Genomic DNA, 20147 nt, shown 5'->3' on the forward strand with positions numbered 1-20147 from the left:
TGCGGTTCCCTGGCACCTCTTAACCCAGACGCAGCCTGAGTCTGCAGACTCTGCCAGCTGCTCTTCCCAGAGGGAGCCAGATGCACTTCATGTCGACGGATGCTTCTAGAAGCATTTCCTGTGGAGCCGTGTGGCTCATCCCCCTCAACTCAGCCCTGCCTTCTCTGGTGAGCACAGCACTTGGGCATTCTGGTTGTGACTGCTGGACCCTCAACAGTGTGCTTCAGTGGCCACCTCCCTGCCTAAGGTGATGCCACTAAGTCCCGCAGAGCAGGGGCTGGTGGCAGCAGGGCACATGGAGGAGCAGGGCACATGGAGGAGCGTGGCTTGGAGCAGAGGCCCGCTGAGCCTGCCAGGCGCCAGCTGCGGGAATGGGCAGCTGGTTTCCCATCCTGTGTCTTCAGCGTCCTCAGAGGTCTGGTCCAGGGAGATGGCCCGGGGACCCTCCACATTTAAAAGCTCTGCCTCAACCGTATCCCAGTCGGTGCTCGTATAAAACGGTGAGCATGACTTTACTATATTTACAAGCCATCATGCATTTCCTAACCATCTGTGGGAAGAAATTGAAATGTTAAATTCTTCGCTCTTCTCTGAAGCAAGGTTGAGGAACATTTCGGATGCCAGCAGGTTCCTCTGGGCTAGCGTTTGTAACAAAGAGGTTTTGGAAAATGGGAGAGAGGTAGGGAGACGGAGGGGCCTTGCCTGGGGTGGTGCTGGCCCCGTCAGAGGTCCTGTCGTGGGCAAGAGTTGGACTTGGGCTAAAAGAAGCACCAGGCGTCCTTCGAGAAAGATGGTTCTGTAATGATCAGGGAAAGCGGTGAGACATTTTGAGAAACCAAATCTAAAAATTTACATCCTCACTGTACCCTATATAGCCAACCTAAGTTCCAGATAGATCAAGCAATGACTCTCTTTCTTTTCTTTTTTTGTTGAAAAGCAGGAGAAAATAGAAAAAGAAACATTTGTGAAACTCTGAAAATAAAGAATTTTCTAAGAATAGGGAGGACAAAAAGAAATTGCTAGGAAAATATCAACAGACCTCAGTTAAATTCCTATTTTCTATAAAAAGCTAATCCAAAGGTAAAAATAGTTAACCTTAAGAAAGTATTTGCAGAAAAGAATTAATATCTTCAGTGTAAGGAAATCTCTGGAAACCGGTTTTAAAACCAGACATAATCCAGAGTTTCTCTAATACTGCCCAAAAAATGCAGATTCCCGTTCTCTGCCAGACTCTTCAGCCCCCCAAAGATTGGAATCCGTTGCCCTTCTCTGGCGAAGAGCAGTTGTTCTTGAGAGAGAGTAAAAGAAGAATGAGTATGGTTAACAGGAACGTGGAAGTCAAGATCATTTTTCATTCATCACATTACCCCCAAAAGGTTAAAGGGAAGCACACGCATGTTTAGCAGCGTTATTCACAATACCCATAAGGAAGCTGCTACCCAAGTGTCCCTGCTCAGATGAGTGGATAAGTAAGCTGTGGTATATCCATTCAACGGAATATTATTCATTCTGGAAAAGGAAAGAGATTTCAACATGTGCTACAAACATTGGTGAATCTCAAGGGCGTTATGCTCAGGGAAATCAGCCAGTCACAAAAGGACAAATACTGGTGACTCCGCTTGTATCAGATATCTAGCCTAGACACATTCACAGAGGAAAAAAAGGAGAATGGCAGTTGTGTAGAGGGAGGGGAGAACCAGGCGTTGGTGTTCAACGGGTGTAGAGTTTCCATTTTTCAAGACGAAAGGTTCTGGTAAACTTTTTTTTTTTTAAATTGAACTGGTAAACTTCATTAAGTATATTTCACGATTTAAAAAAAAAATCGTGCTGAAAGGTAACTCCTGGGGACGTAAGATGGGCTTCCCATAGCGTTGCTCACGGCAGGGGGTAGAGGAAACACAGGCTGTGGTTGAGTTCAGAGCCCCCAACAGGTCCCCACCCTGAACCCCATAATCCTACCTCAGGGACCTTTCAGAGGGGGTTAGCCCAACCCAAGGGAAGCCTTGCCGAGCCGTGTGGTGTGTGTTGGCAGAAACCGAGGTGTCCGCAGAGTTTGCGTCATGAGTCCCCGGGAGAGTTTTACATGTCACTGATTTTTTTTTTAATCTCATTTATCTGTTGACCTCCATCTGTGATGCTGGGGACGCGACCCAGGGCCTCCCGCACGCTCGGCACATGCTCCATCGCTGAGCTACACACCCCAGCCCTAAAATACTATTTTTCACTTTTCTGAGTTCTCCAGGCTTTTGAATGAGTGTGTCTTCTTATTTGTGGTGGTGGGGGCGGGGGTGTGTGCTGGTGGCAACATATTAAAAAAATGATTTGCAATGAAGGAAAAAAAAAAAACAAAACAGAGCTGGACCCTGGGACAGGAGGCCGCGCCTGGCACCTTGCCTTAGCTCAGCAGGTTTCTGCTGGACGGACCCAGGTGGGTACCAAGTGCCTCCACTTTGAAGAGAGAAGTGAGGACAGGGAGGTCCCTCCGTGAGTAAGAGTCTTTGGAAGCCCCCGGAACAACTGTCCCGGTCATTTTGAAGCAGGGGCTCATTAGCTTGCGGACTTCCTAAGAGCAGCGAGAAGGATCGAGCTGCCATGGTCAGGCCTGTCTTATAAACCCCTGTCCTGGGAGGTCCAGGGAAGAAGGCCCTGGGACTTTCTAGGGGTCCATTTCCACAGCGAGTGCCGTCGTGGGAATGGATCGATTGGGTGCCTGCAGGCAGTTCCCAGCCTCTCTGACCCTCCATCAGGAGGCCCCTGGAAGGAATATTGATAGGACTGAGCATTAAGGAATGCGTCGTGTTCCTGGAAAAAGGAGCAGGGAACGTCGTGGGTTGAAACTCACACTGACTGGAAGTCTCTGGGTGAGCGGCCTTTGATGGGGATCAAGGCCAGACTGGGGCTGTATTTGGGGGTGGCTGTCTGCTGCCCTTGGTGGCTATTTCCTGGGTGCACACGGCACACATCTGCTGTGGTGGTGGATGCCAGTGGGAGTCCCAAGCCTAGGGGCAGGACAGGGCTGTCATCTTTGTGTTTCTAACCTCCGGGTCCGGAACAGCCTCCCTTTTGTGTTTGGCTGAGTCTGAAAGGTCAGCGTCTGAGAACGGGCCTTTTATGCCGTCCACCAGGAGGCCGCTTAGATCCTGCCGGGGAGGGCAGAGTCGGGGCGTCCTGGTCCTCAAGGCAGCAGCACAAAGGGAGCCCCAGGCCTCTGCAGCCAGGCGGGGCCCCCGACTTCCTCGGGCACACAGTCCACAGGATGGAGGAGGGGTGAGGACAGAGATCTGAAGCCAGTGGGGACCTGGGGAGGGGACGGCGCTGGCGTGGAAGCAGCTTGAAAGATGGAAGCCCTGCCTTTGAGTCAGGCCGGTGACCCCTGGGGCCCGGCCTGGGCTGGTGGCCCCATCAAGAGAAGAGAAACTGAACCCAGAGCCTCAGGGTTTGGACCCTGGTCTTCCTTCTCCTCGTAATGGCCCCATCCTGAGACAGAGCCTTCCCCCGATGGAGAAGGACCCGGAATGACAGTCTGGGAACCCCAGGGGAGAGAGAACCGCATCCCCACCCCATGCTGGCCCTGGCCAGCTTCTGTATGTCAGCACTGGGGAGGATTCTCTTGGCCTGGCCTGGTCAGGTGGCCTCCTCTTTGCCTTCTGTAGCAGAGTAAATTATGATTGGGAAGCCAGGGTCAGGCAGCCACCCTGAGAATGAGGTGACCGGCAACCGTGAGCGATAGCTGCATCAGAACCTTTTGACAGGAACCCCGAGGAAACAGAGAGCAAAATAACCGAAGCCCCACAAAGGGGTGTGGCCCTGGGTGACACCAGTGTAGGAAGCTCATTTTCAGTCTGTACGCAGCTGCGCAGACAGCACAGCTGCTCAGCCCCCGAAACGCGCCTCCAGGGTGAGATGTCAAGTACGGAATTTCAGAGGTTTGGTAGGAAAATAAGGAAAGTAGTCGTTCCTAAGTTTTAAATATTCATTACACATTGAAATGATGATATTTTGTATACGCTGGGTAAAATAAACTATATTATCAAAATTATGTTCACGTGTATCCTGCCGCTTTTTAAAAACGTGGCTTCTAGATGTTTCACACGACATATGTGGCTTTACATTGTATTTCTCCTGATAACATGGTTCTAGATGGTGTCCCTGTTTCTATCTTGGGGATGTTAATATGGCAAAATGCATACTAATCCTTAAGTTTATTATCCACTGGGTCAGGTACTTTTGCTTCAGTTATTTTCTCCAATTTCAGTGTCGAATTTCCTGTTTGAGTGTCGGGGATCTTGGTAAATGAGTCACCATATGACCTTTTGTGATTCTGAGAAAAAAAAAAAAAAGTCTTCTGACTTGTGTAGTCTGTCTCCCGAAGGCCTGAACCATGGGTTCAGCTCACGGACTCTCATCCTGGGAGCCCATTGGTGAAGTTGGCGCGTCTCCATTAAAACCCCTGACATTAGGAGCTGCTTTTTCTTAGTTCCTACGGAGTTTTGGCACCCTCCTGGGGACCCGTCCTGCAGTCAGTCTGTGATCTGGATGTGAGGAAGCTTTTCAGAGCTTCGTGTAAATGGGAACTCCCTGCTCCCTTGTGGGTTTCAGTCTTGCCTCCCTCCACTCATTCTCCTCCCTCCATCCATCCCTTCATCCATCCGTCTGTCTGTCCCTATGCACAGTGATGACTGTACGTTAGGATTGAAGTGCTGCATGTTTATTTTGCTTGCTAATTATCTCTCTCTCTCTCTCTCTTTTTTCCCTGAATTAAGTTCCTGGTTGACTTTGGTGGAGAACTATTTCATTAACCTTCCGTCCACATTCCTGAGCAATAGGTGCCTGTGCGTGCACTCTTTCTCCTGAGTCCCTGGTCCTCTGGGCAGACCCAAGTGGAGAACACCCATTTTTACCTGCCCACAGAATGTGGAAGAAGTGTCTTCTGAGCGGCATTCAAATCCATCCCTATTAATACCTTAATGCAACTAAATTAGCAAAGACCCAGAGTGAAGGGGGAGGGGGACATTTTCCCCTTTTGACTTTGACTATCTGAAATTGATTTTCCTAAATATGTTTTAAGAAAAGAAGTTGCAGCCAGGTGCAGGGGTGCACCGCGGAGGCAGGAGGATGGCAAGTTCAAAGCCAGCCTCAGCAACTTAGCAAGACCCCGTCTCAAAATAAAATATTAAAAAAGGGATGGAGATGTGGCTCAGCAGTTAAGCGCCCCTGGGTTCAATCCCTGGTACTCCCCCGCCGCCCGCCCCAAGAAAAAAGAAGAAAAGAAGTTGCACATAAAAATGCTCAAAGCATTAAAGCCACGGAGCAGGCTCTGAGTGTAACTTGGCGTTATGTCGCTGAACACCTGGGAACCAGAAGCAAGAGAGAAGGAGTATACGCACTGGGGAGAAGGGGAGGGTTTGGAGAATCCTAACTGATGTGGATCAAAGGGTCCTCCGCTGGCCGGGGAGGACGCAGCCATGAGAAGAGGGCCATGTGTCCCCTCTGCTTGGCAACCAGGCACCTGCATTGTTACTCTGGATTTAGTTGAGTCATTGAAAATTCCAGGAGCAAGATGGCACCTGGGTGAATCAGCGGGGCTGGCGATGGTGCATTTTGGGGTAAATCCCTGGGATGGCCTGGGGGAGAAGGACAGGTGTCCAAGCAGAAACTTAAGATGTTGTCATATCCCGAGGTCCCCTGAGCTTCCCGTTTCTTGGAACCATCCGCTGAGCCCTCTGTGTACAGGTGGAGGGACATAAAAGTGAAAGTCTGAGCTCATAAGAAGCTGCTAACGGGAGACGCACCCCAGCGGTCACCAGGCTTCGTATGGTGGCTGTCCTGGACATGGAACCACTGGGCTCCCTGGGTCTGTGCTCATAAAGATGGAACCGGCCAGAGTGACATAAAGATGTCATTGCAGTGACTGGATGACGTTTCAGGGAAAGTTCTGATCTTGAAAGGCCATTGCCTTGAAGAGAGGAAGCGGACTGGGCAGAGCCTCTGGAGGGTGAGTGTGGGCAGGAGCAGTGACAGTGGCCTGGGAGGCCACAGGGAACACGTTGGTGCACCCAGTGCCTGGTTCCTAGCTTCCTTTGGTGTCTCACCAGGTGGCTCTACTTTGTCCCATGAAAACGACCGCTGGTGCGCATCGTGTGACTTATAATCCTTTTCTGTTTTGAGAACCCAGGATGACCCAAGAATATTGGCCTAACTTTGTCTGTTTGTCCATTACCAGTTACAAAAAAGGTTGGAAAACTGGTTCTAAGACATCCTTTCCTTTAGAAATCTGGAAGAAAGAGTCAGTACTCAGGAGGCGGAAATGATGTGCGTTTTTTGAAAAGGTGGATTGACTAACAGTGGTTACTCAGTGTGTTTGCCCAACAGGCCCAGACGGAGAGAGGGGGGTGACATCGGGGGAAGGGCACCTGTGTTCTCTCTCATTTTTTTCTTTACCAGCAAGCAGACTTCTGCTGTGATTTTAAAGTTCTTTTTACTATAAAAGCCACAGGAATGTAATCCCAGGAAACTCTGAGGAAGGAAGATCACAAGTTCAAGGCCAGCCTTCGAAATTTAGAGATCTTATCTCAAAATTAAAAAGAAAGGAAAGGGCTGGGGATGTAGCTCAGTGATAGAGCACACCAGTTCAGTCCCCAATCCTGGGGGTAGCGGGGAGCCCCAGGCCGCCTGACTCAGCCTCTGCCTGCGGGGATCAGGGTACTGCTCACCTTTAAAATGGTGACAAGGGAGACCTAGAGAGAGAGAGAGAGTGATCTGCAGGGTGGTAGGTGATGGCCGTGGTTAGATTTGAACTTGGATTTCCCGCCCTTTTCTTTACCTTATACTGTCTGCCTCCCTCTCTCCTCTGTCTTATAGTTTTTTAAGAACTGCAGAGAGAAACACAGGCCTGCAGCACCGACCCGTGCTTCTAATAATTACTTTAATTTCCTTGTGAGCAGGGAAACTCTCCGTCAAACTGGAGTTGGGCGATGGGGTATCTATTTCCAGTCTCTGTCTTCAGGGGGAAGGCTTGCCTGTCGTGTCTGGGGACAGGAGAGGTGGGAATGCTGATGGAGGAGCCATTCCCATAAAAATTAATTACAGAAAAGAAATACATCATTAACGTGGAATCTCACAATAGGTCCCTGTGTGACTATTATGTGAAATTAATTACTCCCTGCTACCCTTTTTTTTTTAATCGTCTTCTCTGTGCTATGAAAATAGTTCTAATTAGCCACATCAGTTATTTACAGTCATCCGAGGGTCGCCATTTCACACGTCGCGGTGCCTGCCCTTGCCGCCCTGTTTGTTTGGATTTGAATGCGATAGCCCTCCCCTGAAACACCTGAAAGGTAACGTGTTTGGCAAAACAAATAAGGTTGGAGGATCACGGTCTTGGGGACATCAGGTGTTAGAGTAAAATAATAAAACGCACCCGCTGGTAACTGAGGGGCCGATGCTTTCCAAGAGTGGAAGTCGGGTCGCGTCTCTGCGGTGACATCCTTCTTTAATCTGTCTTTTTAAACTAAAATTGGCCCTGGGAGTTGGAACTCAGAGCTCATCGCTGACGGAGGTGGGGCAGTAAGTGGACAATCACCTACATCAATGTCGACTCGTGGTGGGGAATTTGGTCCATGCTAGGGGACCCTTAAGGGGGGCCTTTCTGAGGAAGTGACATTTAAACTGAGACCTGAACGTTGGGGAGGAGCTTAGGAATCTGTGGAGCATGGCTTTCCGAGCAGAGGGAGGGCCTGGAAAACCATCCTGAGCAGAGAAGATGGGGACATGTGGCTTGAGGGGCAGGGAGAGTTACAGGTGGGACCAGATTACCAAGGGCCTGATGTCCCTGGAGCATTGTGCACAAAAGAGCCGTGGGAAACAAGGGAAGGTTGGTTGGTTTTCACTTTTTTTTGTTTGTTTGTTTGTTTGTTTTTAATTTTAAATTATTTCACACTTAAAGAAAAGTTGCAAGAAGAGTCCAACCTGCCCCTTGCAGCCCTCAGGGAGGATTCCTGTTGACGGGATCACAGGGGCCTTATCCTGCTTTCTGTTGCCCCACGTGTTTGTGTTTTTACGAAGCCACTGGAAGGAAGTTGAAGCCATGAGTCTTAGGGACACTTTCCTACGTATCTATGGTGCAATCATCAAAGGAAGAAGGCAGACAGCATGGCAACAGGATTTCCTCCTCGTCCTCGGACCCCATTGGAATTTCACAGATGGTCCCATCCAAGTCCCAGTAGATCAGGACCCCATCCAGGGTCCCCCGTGACATTTAGTTGTCTTGTGACTTAGCCTTTTCCATCCGAGACAGTTCCTTCAGTCTACACCAGACCTAGACACGTGGGACACGGACTTTATAGAAGGCTCTCAATTGGGGTCTGCCGGATGCATCCTAATGATTAGATTCAGATTAAGTATTTTAGGCAGGAACTTCAGAAGACTCTGCTATTCGTCTGACCACGTCACCTTTGATCACTTGATAAAGGAAGTGTCTGCCAGTTTTCTCCACGGAATGATTTTTTTTCCCTTTTAATAAGTGTCTTATGGGAGCTATTTTTGAGGTTGTATAAACCTACTGTTTCTCATCAAGGATTCACCCACGAGGTTTAGTGTCCACTGATGCTTCTTTCTTGGCGGGGGAGGGCATAACCAGGGATTGAACTCAGGGGCACTGGGCCACTGAGCCACGTCCCCAGCCCTACTTTGGATTTTATTTAGAGACAGGGTCTCACTGAGTTGTTTAGTGCCTCGTTTTTGCTGAGGCTGGCTTTGAACTCACCATCCTCCTGCCTCAGCCTCCTTAGCGCTGGGATTACAGGCATGAGCCATGGTGCCTGGCCGATAGTTACGGTTTTGATGCTCAGATGATCCCATGCTTGGCCAACAAGAGCCCCTGAGCTGGCTTTTAACACGGCCGCATTATTCTCTGACCCAGTCCTGCTCTGGGCCCGGGTTAGCCTGGTGCCTTCCGAGCTGGAGAGTGGCCTGATCTGATTGGCATTTCTAATATGTGGATGCCCTTGAGGACTGCCTTGGAGGGAGGGACGGAAGCCAGTGGAATGCTTTTCCTGGGCTGCTTTTAGCTGTGGCTCGCTGTGGCCTCTTGGGTTGGGGAGCGAGGGTGTGGACAGAACATGGGGATGGGTGTCAGGTGGATTTGAAGCTAGAGCTGACAGAGTTGTGAGGGGAAGCCAAGGGGAAATGGCGCACTCCCCTCAGAAACGCCAGGAGAGGGGAGGAGCAGGGGTCAGCAGGAAGGTGCGAAGTTCCCATTCGGGGCTGTGAGTCTGAAGAGCTGGGTGTCAGCTGACCAGTGAAGGGAGAGGGCAGGAGGCTGGACCCGGGAGGGAGGCCAGGCTGGAGGAGCTGAGAGTGGAGGACTGGCCCACCCTCCTGAGGGCCTCTGGGTGGGTGCTGGGCCAGGCCTCCCTGAGCGGACCAGCGCGTCTCCAGCTGGTGTTCTGCGGGGTTTCCGTTGGTAGTGCATGGCGGGTCCTCCTGCCACAGGCTGAAAAACCTTGGGGAATGTTTTGTGGGTCCAGCCCTTGATCAATGTCAAGAAGGAGGACTCCAAACAGATTAGTTCCCTGCACAACCCACTAGGGAAGGCCTCATCAGGATGTGTCGTGTGTGTGTGTGTGTGAGCACTGCAGTCAGAGCGTTCCCACAACCAGCGGTGGTTAAAAGGAAAAGACCAGAGCGCTTCTCAAAGGCATGCTGGTTTGGTTAGGGTGGGAGGTGTGGAGGCCAGGGTCCCAGCATGGTGCCTGGTGGAAGGTGGGCAGGTCATGGTGGCATCCTCCTTGGAAACGATTGATGATAAGCTTGATAATCTCAAGAATTCTCAGAGAAGCAAGGCCACCCTCACAGGCCCCTGATGTACACAACTGGGTCCCCTTATGTTTCTCTGCTATGATGTCATGTAGCTGGGGGAAACCCTTGCCAGAGACTGAACAGATAGAGCCATCTGACCTTGGGTGTTCAGATTCCAAAATTGTGATCCTACTAAACCTCCTTTCACTGTAAAATATCCAGCTTTGAGTAGTTTGTTATAGCAACAACAAATGGACTTCGGCAGAAGCCCAGAGTCAGAACTGTTGCTAAGTAGCTGCCTAATTCATAAACGTGGTAATTTTTATCATCCACCACTCACTTCTCAGGCAGAAAGAGAGGGATCTGGCTTTCATATATCAAATTGAGTCATCTCAGGAGATGGAGATTTGTTTGTTCTGGCATTTCTGGTCTTGTTTACTGAGTTACTTTTGCCTCTGAATCAGAAACAGCTGATGTTCATGGGGTTGTTTTTTAACTTCTGCTTTTGTCTGAAAAGCTAAGGGAGGAGCTTTTGGTGCCTCTTATTTCCATTTTTATTTCAATCAAGGACTAGCATTAACTGCAGCCTGCCAGTGCTGGAGCCAGATGGAGAATCAGTTCACGGCCAGGCCAGCGCTACCAGCAGGACTGTGGTTATGTGGACAGTGGGGGAGGGGAGGGTGCTGGTCACGGTGGCGGACACACAGCCCACACTCACCAGCCGACTCTCCCCTCAACATAGACTCCCCTTGAATCTTCCGTAGACGAGACAGAAGGTTTCAGGTTTGCAGAGACTGTTCACATTTCCAATAAGCGTATTTTTTTTTTTCTGGCAAGTCGGTATAATGACATTCCTTTTTCTCAATACCTGTAACACGCATAGGCTCCAGCTTTTGCATATAATCACTTTGACTTGAAGTTCTATGGGGAAAGGTGCAGACCTGCTCCACCGCTCTTAGTGAGATCTTCCTTTCCCAGAGCCACCGTGTACACTCCCATTTTATATCCTCTCCGTACCAGAGGTGGCAGCCCCTGGAGACCCGTGTGGCCCTCCCCTGACCCTCCCTTTTAACAGCACCGATAAAAAGCTGATTCTGTTAGTGCAATGATGTTTTGGGGTCACAAGGAAGGAAGCCCAGCCTTCTCATAGGGTGGCTTGCTCCCCGGTGAGGAAGGGTTGGCATTCTCTTTCAGGGACCCGAGAAACCCAGAACAGCGTGATAATGATGGTCACCAGTCTGTCTGGGCCATCTGATGCCTCTCGAAGCCCACTTTGAAATAGGGCTCCTCCCAAACAGGAGCTTCTTGTCATTTTACACAGTGAACACCGGTCCCCAGTGCTTGAGGGCTACACACAGATAATGTGACTTGACGACTCTATGCAAGCAGAAGGGGACCCCAGCGGCCAAACTCTGCCTCCTTCTCCCTGGTTGAATGCTTGCTTGCTTGATTTCTTGGTTTGGTGACAGTCCCCGGCAGTTGCCCATGAACCCTTTCCTCAATTACTGACTGTGTCTTAGAGAGAGACATCCTGGCAGGTAGAAAGAATCCAGGGTCAGTGGCTGACCCACTCATGGGCCCCCACGTCTGGACTCCCGTGTTCGGGTGCCGTTTGCTCTTTTCAACCCACCGGTGGGATGTGAAGCCCGTCACTAGGTTCCAGGAGCCAGTGCTCAAGGATGGCTTTAAATGGTCAGTCCTGCTGGAGAAGAATGCAGGGATGGGAAGTTGTGGGTGATAAAGATTTGCGTATTTGAATACAGCTGGGCCTTTTCCGCACAAGGGTGAAGAAATTCCGGGGGTGAATGATTTCTCCCTGTCCTTTTGATCTTTGGGATTTCAGTCCCTTCCATTTGGTAGCTCTCATGGCTGCTATTATGTGTATAGTTCATACGGAAGTCTCTGGATTCCATTTCATAGTGTGATGTGAGCTGAACACCCCGTCTCTCTCTCACAGATAGTAGCCCTCATGAAAGCAAGCATGGACCCCAAAGCACAGGTGAATTTGTCACTGTGTCCAATCTGAGCAGGAAATAGCTCTGCAATTAGGAATCACTTGAAATGAATGCATGAAGGCATTTCTGCCATATTGAAACTGGCTGTGTTCCTCCATTTTCCGTTACTGTAACAGATACTGGAGATGGTCGACTTAATAAGAGGCAAGGTTTGTTTTAACTCCTCGTTTTGGAGGTCTCAGTTGATGATTTATTGGCCCCTTTGCTTTTGGACCTGGGGTGAGGCAGTATTTCATGGTAGGCAGCGTCTGGTAGAGCAAAGCCACTCACTTCATGGCGGAAATGCAAAAGAGGAAGGGACCAAAGACCCACAGGGGCATGCCCACCATCAGCCCTTTGGGGCTGTCCCCAAACCAACCAACCAGGAAAGAGAAAGATGTCCTATGGGGCCCTACCTCTTAACCACCTCCCAACAGTGCCCATCTGAAGGCTAAGCCTTTACCTTGTGGCGCTCTGGAGAATGTTCTAGATCCCCAGACAGCACTAGTCAAGCTGTACAAATGCGAGTCGGACGTGCACTGCATTGGATGCATCAGGAGCTAGATGGTTGGTGGGAAGCTGGTTGACTTAGGTAACTGTGAATTGGCATCATATCTCTTTGGAAGCTATAAGTAATTCAGAGCATCTATGAAACACCTGTTATGTTTCTTGGCTTGTTGATTTGGGTGTTGATTGTATGTGGGAAATAAGTCTCATTTGAATGTCAGAACAACATGTGGGGGTTCTTGTTTTAGTTGTTTATCAAATTACCTTAAGTTCTAGACCTGGAAGTCCATGGAGATAAAATATTATAAGTACATCCAAATTTCTCGTAAATGCCCTCGACATTTTCCAAAATAGAGGCATAGAATAAGAGGGAACAAAAGTCTTTACAGGTGGGTTCCCATTTGATCAGCCAACAGCTCCCTGGAATAGAGAACCCCTTAAGAACCCCGATTGAGGGTACGGGCGAAGCCTCTGGCTTTGCAACTAGAAAGCCATTTCCGAGGCACAAAGAAAATGTCGTTGAAACACTGTCAAGGCTTTTTATTGCTCTTACATCTTCATAACCAAAACATGTGGCCCGGGATGCCCACACTCTTTAAAGTGACTGTGAACATTGCAAGTCAGTGTCAGGGTTTGTGACCGAGGATTCGGTGAAAATATGGACCCATTCACATTCTGACAAAGAAGCGAGAGTCCCAGAGTTTTTGTTTATGTGGGTTCTATGTATGGATAGTTACCATCTTAGAAATTAAAACTTAAAAAAAAAAAACTTAAATGTTTATTCCTTTTAAAATAACAATAACAGTGCATTGCATTTTAACATAAAAATAGTAACTGTGTCTCCCCAAACAAGATGATTTAGTGCAAAGAGTGACATGGCTCTAATTTCTGCGCTTCTCTTTAATGTCCGGCTTCCCAGAAGGCAGATGTGATCGGTCATGACCTCTGAGACACTCCACTGTACGTTTGTAAGGAAATGAGGTTGAAAAAGGCAAACGATGTCTTGGTGTTATTTTGAAACTGGTTTCGACTCTATGAACTTCCTGAAATAGTCTTTAGCACCCTGGGGGTCACCAGATCACACTGTAGAAAATGCTAATTATAGAGGGATCCAGGATATAAAAATCCTGAACCAACTAAAAATCTAGTTCTCTGTGCCGAGATATTAGGAGTTTATGGGAGAAGTGTGTTGCTCTGCCCGCCAAGCTGCTGAGATGCTCTGGACAGACCTGCACCTCCCTGCTGGCCTGCCACCTGCTTAGTGTGGTGACAACACCCTGCTTAACTGCTAACTGCTCTGTGTTCCTGGACACAGTTGTCCCTGGGCAGCTCACACCATCTGCCTGGTTCCCTGACCAGTGAGTGACTTTGAATGTCTTCTTCCACTTCATAGGACACCTTTGTTCGCCTCTGGTAACCTGGTCCCCCCAGTTACCACCACCATGGCTTCTAATTAAAATGGTAACCTCTTACACACAGAACCTGGGTCAGAAGCCCAGCCCTCTGAACACCTTCTCAAGAGAAGAATGTGGGAAAGGGGCAGTTCCGGGTGCCTGGTGTTACTGCCTGAATTTCCAACCCACATGCAAAGGATCATGCGTCTGCTGACCTTAGAAACTAAAGGTGCCCTGCCCAAGAAGGTCAACTGCTGACTTTGAAAGCAAAAAAAAAAACTCCTGTTTGGACCAAACGCCTAGATTTCCGGAAGTCCACACCTGCAGGGGTGCTTCAGAGGGACAGCTGGAGCTGCCTCCAAATAAAATCGAGCATCCTTCCAAGAGCCCGCCTAGACTCTCATGTTCTTATCTGCCGCTTCTGGACTTGGCTGATTGGAACTCCATCCTGGGACCCAGGGTCAGCCTGACTGCCCAGTGAGACCCTCCGTCTCTGCGTCACTGTCCCCAATCGGCCGTTCCCTTTGTGACTGGAGGGCTGCTCTCCTCTTGGCATGGTTTCCTGTAGTCTGACCACACCCTTTGCTGGACCCTAGCTGTCCCCTCTGTGAGGGCTGAAAGACTGAAACCGGAGTCAGCAGCTTGACCAAGGCATGGAGACCAGAGACAGAGAGAGAGAGAACAATGAGCCGGTGCCCACATCGCCTGCTTTTCTCCCCCGACACTCCTGACACAGTTGGTCATGAGCAAAGGACTCATGAGTCACTTGTTGGCCGGGTGTGATTTCTTCCCCTCCCTGGAAGAGAAAAGCTGGGGAAGTAGAGCTGAGTTCATTTTCCTTTTATCCACCGCCCCCCTCTTGCTTTTCCCAGCAGGCTTTGCCCAGGTATGTCCGTCAGGTCACCTCACTGTCCAGGAGCCTCCGGGAGTCGGCCTGGCATGAGGAGCCCAGAAAGCCACCCAGACACTGAATGTCCTCTTTCTGTGACTCAGGTCTAAACCTGCATGTGGGTTGACTAGATCACTCACTGGCCAAATAAAATATATGTCACAGAATATTAGGAATTTCGTGTCCCAAGGAAAGGCAGAGGAACAGTTAGCAGCTGTGGAGCACCTTTATTCATTTTTTTGTGCAATTATTCAGAAATATTCACTGTGTGGGGTTGTGTGCCAGATATTGACACATCTGTGAATGAAAGAGACATTTTTGCTCTGATGGTCCTGATATTCTAGCCAGGAACAAGTCATTGTCCAAAATTTCCTAACCCTCTGATAGGAAGACTGAAACCCAGTCGACTCTGATCTAAAAACAACCTCCTAGATGATGAATATTTGTTTGCTGTGTCCTTGAGGAGAGTCCTTATTCTTTCCTTGTTGGGAGCAGCATTCCCAATGTGTCCTTTAGATCTGTGCGGCTTAGTATCTGTCCTAAATAATTGTTGTGTTGCCTGATACAATAGTTACGAGATGAGATAGGTCAGAAATTTCTGCTTCTAATAGAGTTGTCAGATTCTCCTTGATGCTCAGTCCACATTTTTGTTGCTTTATGTATTTTGAGGTTCTCTTATTGGGTGCATAAAACTTTAGGATTGTTTTTTTTTTTTTCCTTCCAAGCAAGTGGGAACTTATTGTATGACCTGCCCCTATCTCTGATGCTTGTCAGCTTAGTCACACGGACTGCCTGATATTATAGAGGTACAGCAGATTTCTTTTGTGAGTATGTACCCGGCATTTATTTGTCTACCTTGACCTCTTAGGTTTTCTGTTCTTACATTTTAGACATGTTCTTGTTCAAAAGAGATTTTTCTAGATTTTAAATATCCTATTTGGTGATCATTTTTGAAATTGGAGAAATGAGTCCATATATTTCTTATTATTACTGAAGTAATTTCATATTGAACCATTTTATATTATATTATTTCTGCCCCCTTTTGCTTCTTATTTCCTTTTTCTGATTTCTTTTGGGTATTTTTTTTTTCTCTTCATTACATTTTTTTTTCCTCTACTAACTTGAACTTAAACTCTCTATGCCTCTTATTGTAATGGGTAGTCATTAAAATTATCCCTCTTACTTAATGAATATCTTACCGTGCATACTTAACAAGATTCAGTATTATTTTTTTCTCCTTCCAAAAAATTACAAAGATCTTGGAATAATTGATTAATTACATGCTGTTGTTATCCAGCATTTTTAAAAAACAACACTATCTCTTTATCCACCATTTCTTCTTATCTCAGAATTCTTCTCTGGGATAATTTCCCTTTTTCCTGAAGATGTCATTTAGAATTTATATTAGTGAGGTTTTGTAAGGGGCAATCACTTTCTTCATCTGAAATACCTATTTTGTCTTAATTCTTAAAAAGATATTCTCGCACCAGAAACCCTGTGCCTAAAGGAGGAAAAAGTAGGCCCAAATCTTCATCATGTTGGATTAGGCCCCAACTTCCTTAACAAGACTCCTAAATTGCAAGAAATAAAATCAAGAATGAATAAACGAGGTGGACTCCACTAAAAAGCTTCTTCTCAGCAAAAGAAGTGATCAATGAGATGAAGAGAAAGCCTGCATTTTGGGAGGAAATTTTTGCCACACACATGTCAGAGAGAGCACTAATCTCCAGGATAGATAACGAACTCAAAAAACTTAGCACCAAAAAAAAGAAAAAGCAAACAACCCAAGCAATAAATGGACTAAGAAGCTGAACAGACACTTCTCAGAAGAAGATCAACAAATATATTAAAAAATGTTCAACATCTCTAGTAATTGGAGAAATGCAGATCAAAACTACTCTTACTAGTGTTAGATGAAGTAAGAATGGCAGTTATCAAGAATACAGACAACAATAAATGTTGGCGAGGATGTGGGGGAAAGTGCACACTCATACATTGCTGGTGGGGCTGCAAATTGGTGCAACCAATCTGGAAAGCAGTGTGGAGATTCCTTAGAAAACTTGGAATGGAACCACCATTTGACCCAGCTGTCCCACTCCTTGGTCTATATCCAAAGGACTTAAAATGCAGCCACATCAATGTTTATAGCACTTCAGTTCACAATAGCTAAACTGTGGGAGCAACCTAGATGCCCTTCAATAGATGAATGGATAAAGAAACTATAAAATACACACACACACACACACACACACACAATGGAATATTACTCAGCATTTAAAGAGAACAAAATCATGGCATTTGCAGGTAAATGGATGAAGATGGAGAATATCATGCTAGGGGATGAAATAAGCCAATCCCAAAAAACCAAAGGCCAAATGTTCTCTCTGATAAGAGGATGCTGATCCATAATGGAGAGTGGGGAGGCATGGGAAAAATGGAGGAACTTTGATTGGGCAAAGAGGAGGGAAGGTGAGGAGGGTGCAGGAGGGCAGGAAAGATGGTGGAATGAGATGGACATCATTTCTCTGTGTACGTGTAAGACTACCCATAGGATGTGACACTACATCGTATAAAACCAGAGAAATGAAAAGTTGTTCTGCAGTTGTGTACGGTGAATCTAAATGCATTCTGCTGTCATACATACCTCATTAAAATAAATACATAAATAAAGATATTCTGGCAAAGTATTTCCAGGATCATAGTTACGTTCTCGCAGCATAGTGAAGCTATTACAGATGCTCTTCAACTTACAGTATGGTCACATCTCAATAAAGTAAGCTAAAAATATCATAAGCTGAACGTGCATGTAGTATGGTAGAAAACCTACTGAACACCACAGCTTTGCCTACCCTACCTACCACATGCTCAGAACATAAATATGAGCCAGTAGTTGAGCAAACTCACCCAATACAAGGCCTATTTTGTAAAGAAAAGAATGTGAATACCTCGTGTCACTTATTGAATATTATACTGAAAATGAAAAACAGGATAAGTCGTATGGTAAGTTTTCACATCATGTAAAGACAAAAATTCTGAATCAAACAGCAGTAAGATGAGAACCATCTGTATTTTCCCTTCATCTGGATTCTATTGTTGTGCTTGTGAAGTCTGCTGTTGATCCAGCTGCTGTTCCTTTTTCATTGATGAACACTTTCTCTGGTTACATTGAAGATCATCTCCCTGTCTCGGGTCCTGCACAACTTCATGGTGATGGTCTCCAGGAAGGGATAAAAACGTTTTTGTGTATTCCTCCTGGACTATTGAACTTCATGAATCAATCAGTCTCTCTCTCTCTCTATCCATCTATCTATCTATGAATTTTGGAAATTTTTCTTTCGAATATTTCATCCTCCTCATCCTCTCTAACATCTCCTACCAGATTCCGGTTTCACGTGTGGGATCACTCCCTGTTAGGCTTCACTCTCCCGTCTCTTTTCTTTTATATTTTCTATCTTTTGCCTCTGTATTCTGCAATCTCTATAATTCCTTCCGATTCATTTAAACTTTACTAATCATAACTAAACCTGTGTCTCAACTTTAACCAGTCTTTACATTTTAGATTTTTATATTTATATTCCAGATTTTTTATTTTTCCAAACTTTCCCAATCTCTGGGTCTTATTTGTTTAAATGATCCCGCATCCCTAGCTGTTCTTTTCAAGCCTCGTGTGATATCCGTAGACATAGGAAGCATGCTTGTTGTGTAGTTGAGGTCTGATCGGGCCCTGGTGAATCTGAGCTCGCTGCTGTTGCTGCGGGATCCCATTCACCGTGTCCTTTATCTTTGCCCCTTCTGTGAATTTTGGCCGGGCTCACGTTCCTGAGAACTTGATCTGGGGGAATTGTTTGAATCTTGAGTGAAAGCGACTCTCCTGTAAGAGGATGGGTGTTTGCTCTGCTGTGCACCTGGTGCTGCCCGCCCGGGACCACTGGAAATGATCTCCTGAGGATTTTCAGAGTGCCCACTGGAAATCTGGACCTGGAGCTCCGGGGAGGCTGGTTTGCGATTACAAAGACTTGGGAGAGGCTATCTCTCGACTACCCTGCTTAGGATCCAGGAGTCTCCTGTCAGATGCAAGCCTCTCCTATCAGCCTGCCCACCGTGATCAAGCTGAACCTTCTGCTTCTGCCTCAGCCCACGCAGCCGTCACATCCAACAGCGAGGTCCCAAGGACTCCCCGAGAGAGGCTGCTTCAACCGGGCTCTCTCCCAGCAACCCGACTTTGACTTCACCCACTTTCCCATCAGCCCAGCAGTTGTTTGGATCTTTTTTTATTCTTTTATCCTTCATTTTTAGTTGACTTCAGCAAGAGGTCGTCTGGGGAATTTGCTGAAGGCAGAACCACCGCGCGCAGTTAATGCACGCTCTGGACTGCTGAGGATCAGGAGCCGCCTCTTGCCTCTAGCAGATACCAACAGCTCTGTTCAGTTCCTCAGCTCGGCAAAGGCCTGGGTAGGGCCCCTCCCCGTAGTTCAACACACACCCAGCGTAGCATGAGCAGGCGCCATCACACAACACCAGCAGGCATGGCCGCAGGAGGTGTGGACCTGCAGAGCCTCCAGGACATGATTCCTAGGAGGGCTCACCTTCCCCTCTTCACCTCTGAACAGAGCAAGGGACCTCTGGTGGCCCATTAGACTTTGGAAGAGTCCTGTCCTTTCTCATGCAGGCCCAAGGTCAATGACTGGCTTTTGAGTGTCGGCTGTCCTGGAAGCCCTCTCCAGGTGGGTCTGGGTGTCCTGCCACACTTCCCAGGCCACCTGCTGCCTTCTTTTTGACTCAGTGCTGTAAAAGCAGGGGTCAGCAGACTACCACCTGTGGGCTGCATTTCCTCCATTTATATTCTTTGGCTGTTTTCCCAAGGAGTCACAAAATCAAAAATATGGTCTGTCCCCTTACAGGCACAGTTTGCCAGCTCTCCCTGAAGGCCTGGGCGGGCTGCTCCCCTCTCCTGACTCTCCCCTAGAGCCTCCTGTATCCAGGCTCTGCTCAGCCCCATTAACCACATTATGGCCTCCCCCCGCTCCAGACTCGGCCACTGGAGCCTCCCTCCTGTCCTCAGCCTGGTCAGGACTTGCCCTTTGAAACTCTGGAAATGCATCTCTGCAGATGAAAAGGCAGTTAGTAGGTGTTCCCTGGAAGTTAGTAGGTGTTCCCTCTCTTCTCCTCGGTCCATCGGGAACCTTCCCCAGCCTGGAGCAGATCATCAAGTTGCAGATCCTTCGAGGGCCTCCATCCTTTGACACATTCACCGCAAACACGCGTTTCAAACAGCGGATAAGAGAAATAAGGCAAGAACAAGAAACACGTCGAGCGGCGTTTCCGTAAACAGCGCCAAATGGCACTGGAGGCGCTTGTCCCTTTAAAGGAAGTCGTCTGAGCAGTGAAGAATTATCTGGAAATAATCACCAGCAAGTGTGTCTGTTTTGTTTAGGGGGCTTGTCAGTCTGCTTTCTATGGCTGAAAGAACTCAGGCCGTTGATGGCCTCCGGCTAAGGCATGTGGACCCTGGAGCCCGGCCCCTTAGGTGGAATCCTGCTCTGCCACTCACATCAGGGCTGTCCA

The 20147-nt window shown here is 47.8% G+C and overlaps 2 protein-coding genes across 2 annotated transcripts in view; both read left to right on the forward strand.

Annotated features, from left to right (window-relative positions):
* Npas2 (neuronal PAS domain protein 2) overlaps positions 1-20147 on the forward strand; it is a 153077-nt gene that overhangs the window by 24663 nt on the left and 108267 nt on the right. The window lies entirely within an intron of this gene.
* Rpl31 (ribosomal protein L31) overlaps positions 1-20147 on the forward strand; it is a 157096-nt gene that overhangs the window by 19235 nt on the left and 117714 nt on the right. The window lies entirely within an intron of this gene.

This window comes from Callospermophilus lateralis, chromosome 14 (assembly GCF_048772815.1).
Source record: "Callospermophilus lateralis isolate mCalLat2 chromosome 14, mCalLat2.hap1, whole genome shotgun sequence".
In the NCBI taxonomy this organism is placed as follows: Eukaryota; Metazoa; Chordata; class Mammalia; order Rodentia; family Sciuridae; genus Callospermophilus; species Callospermophilus lateralis.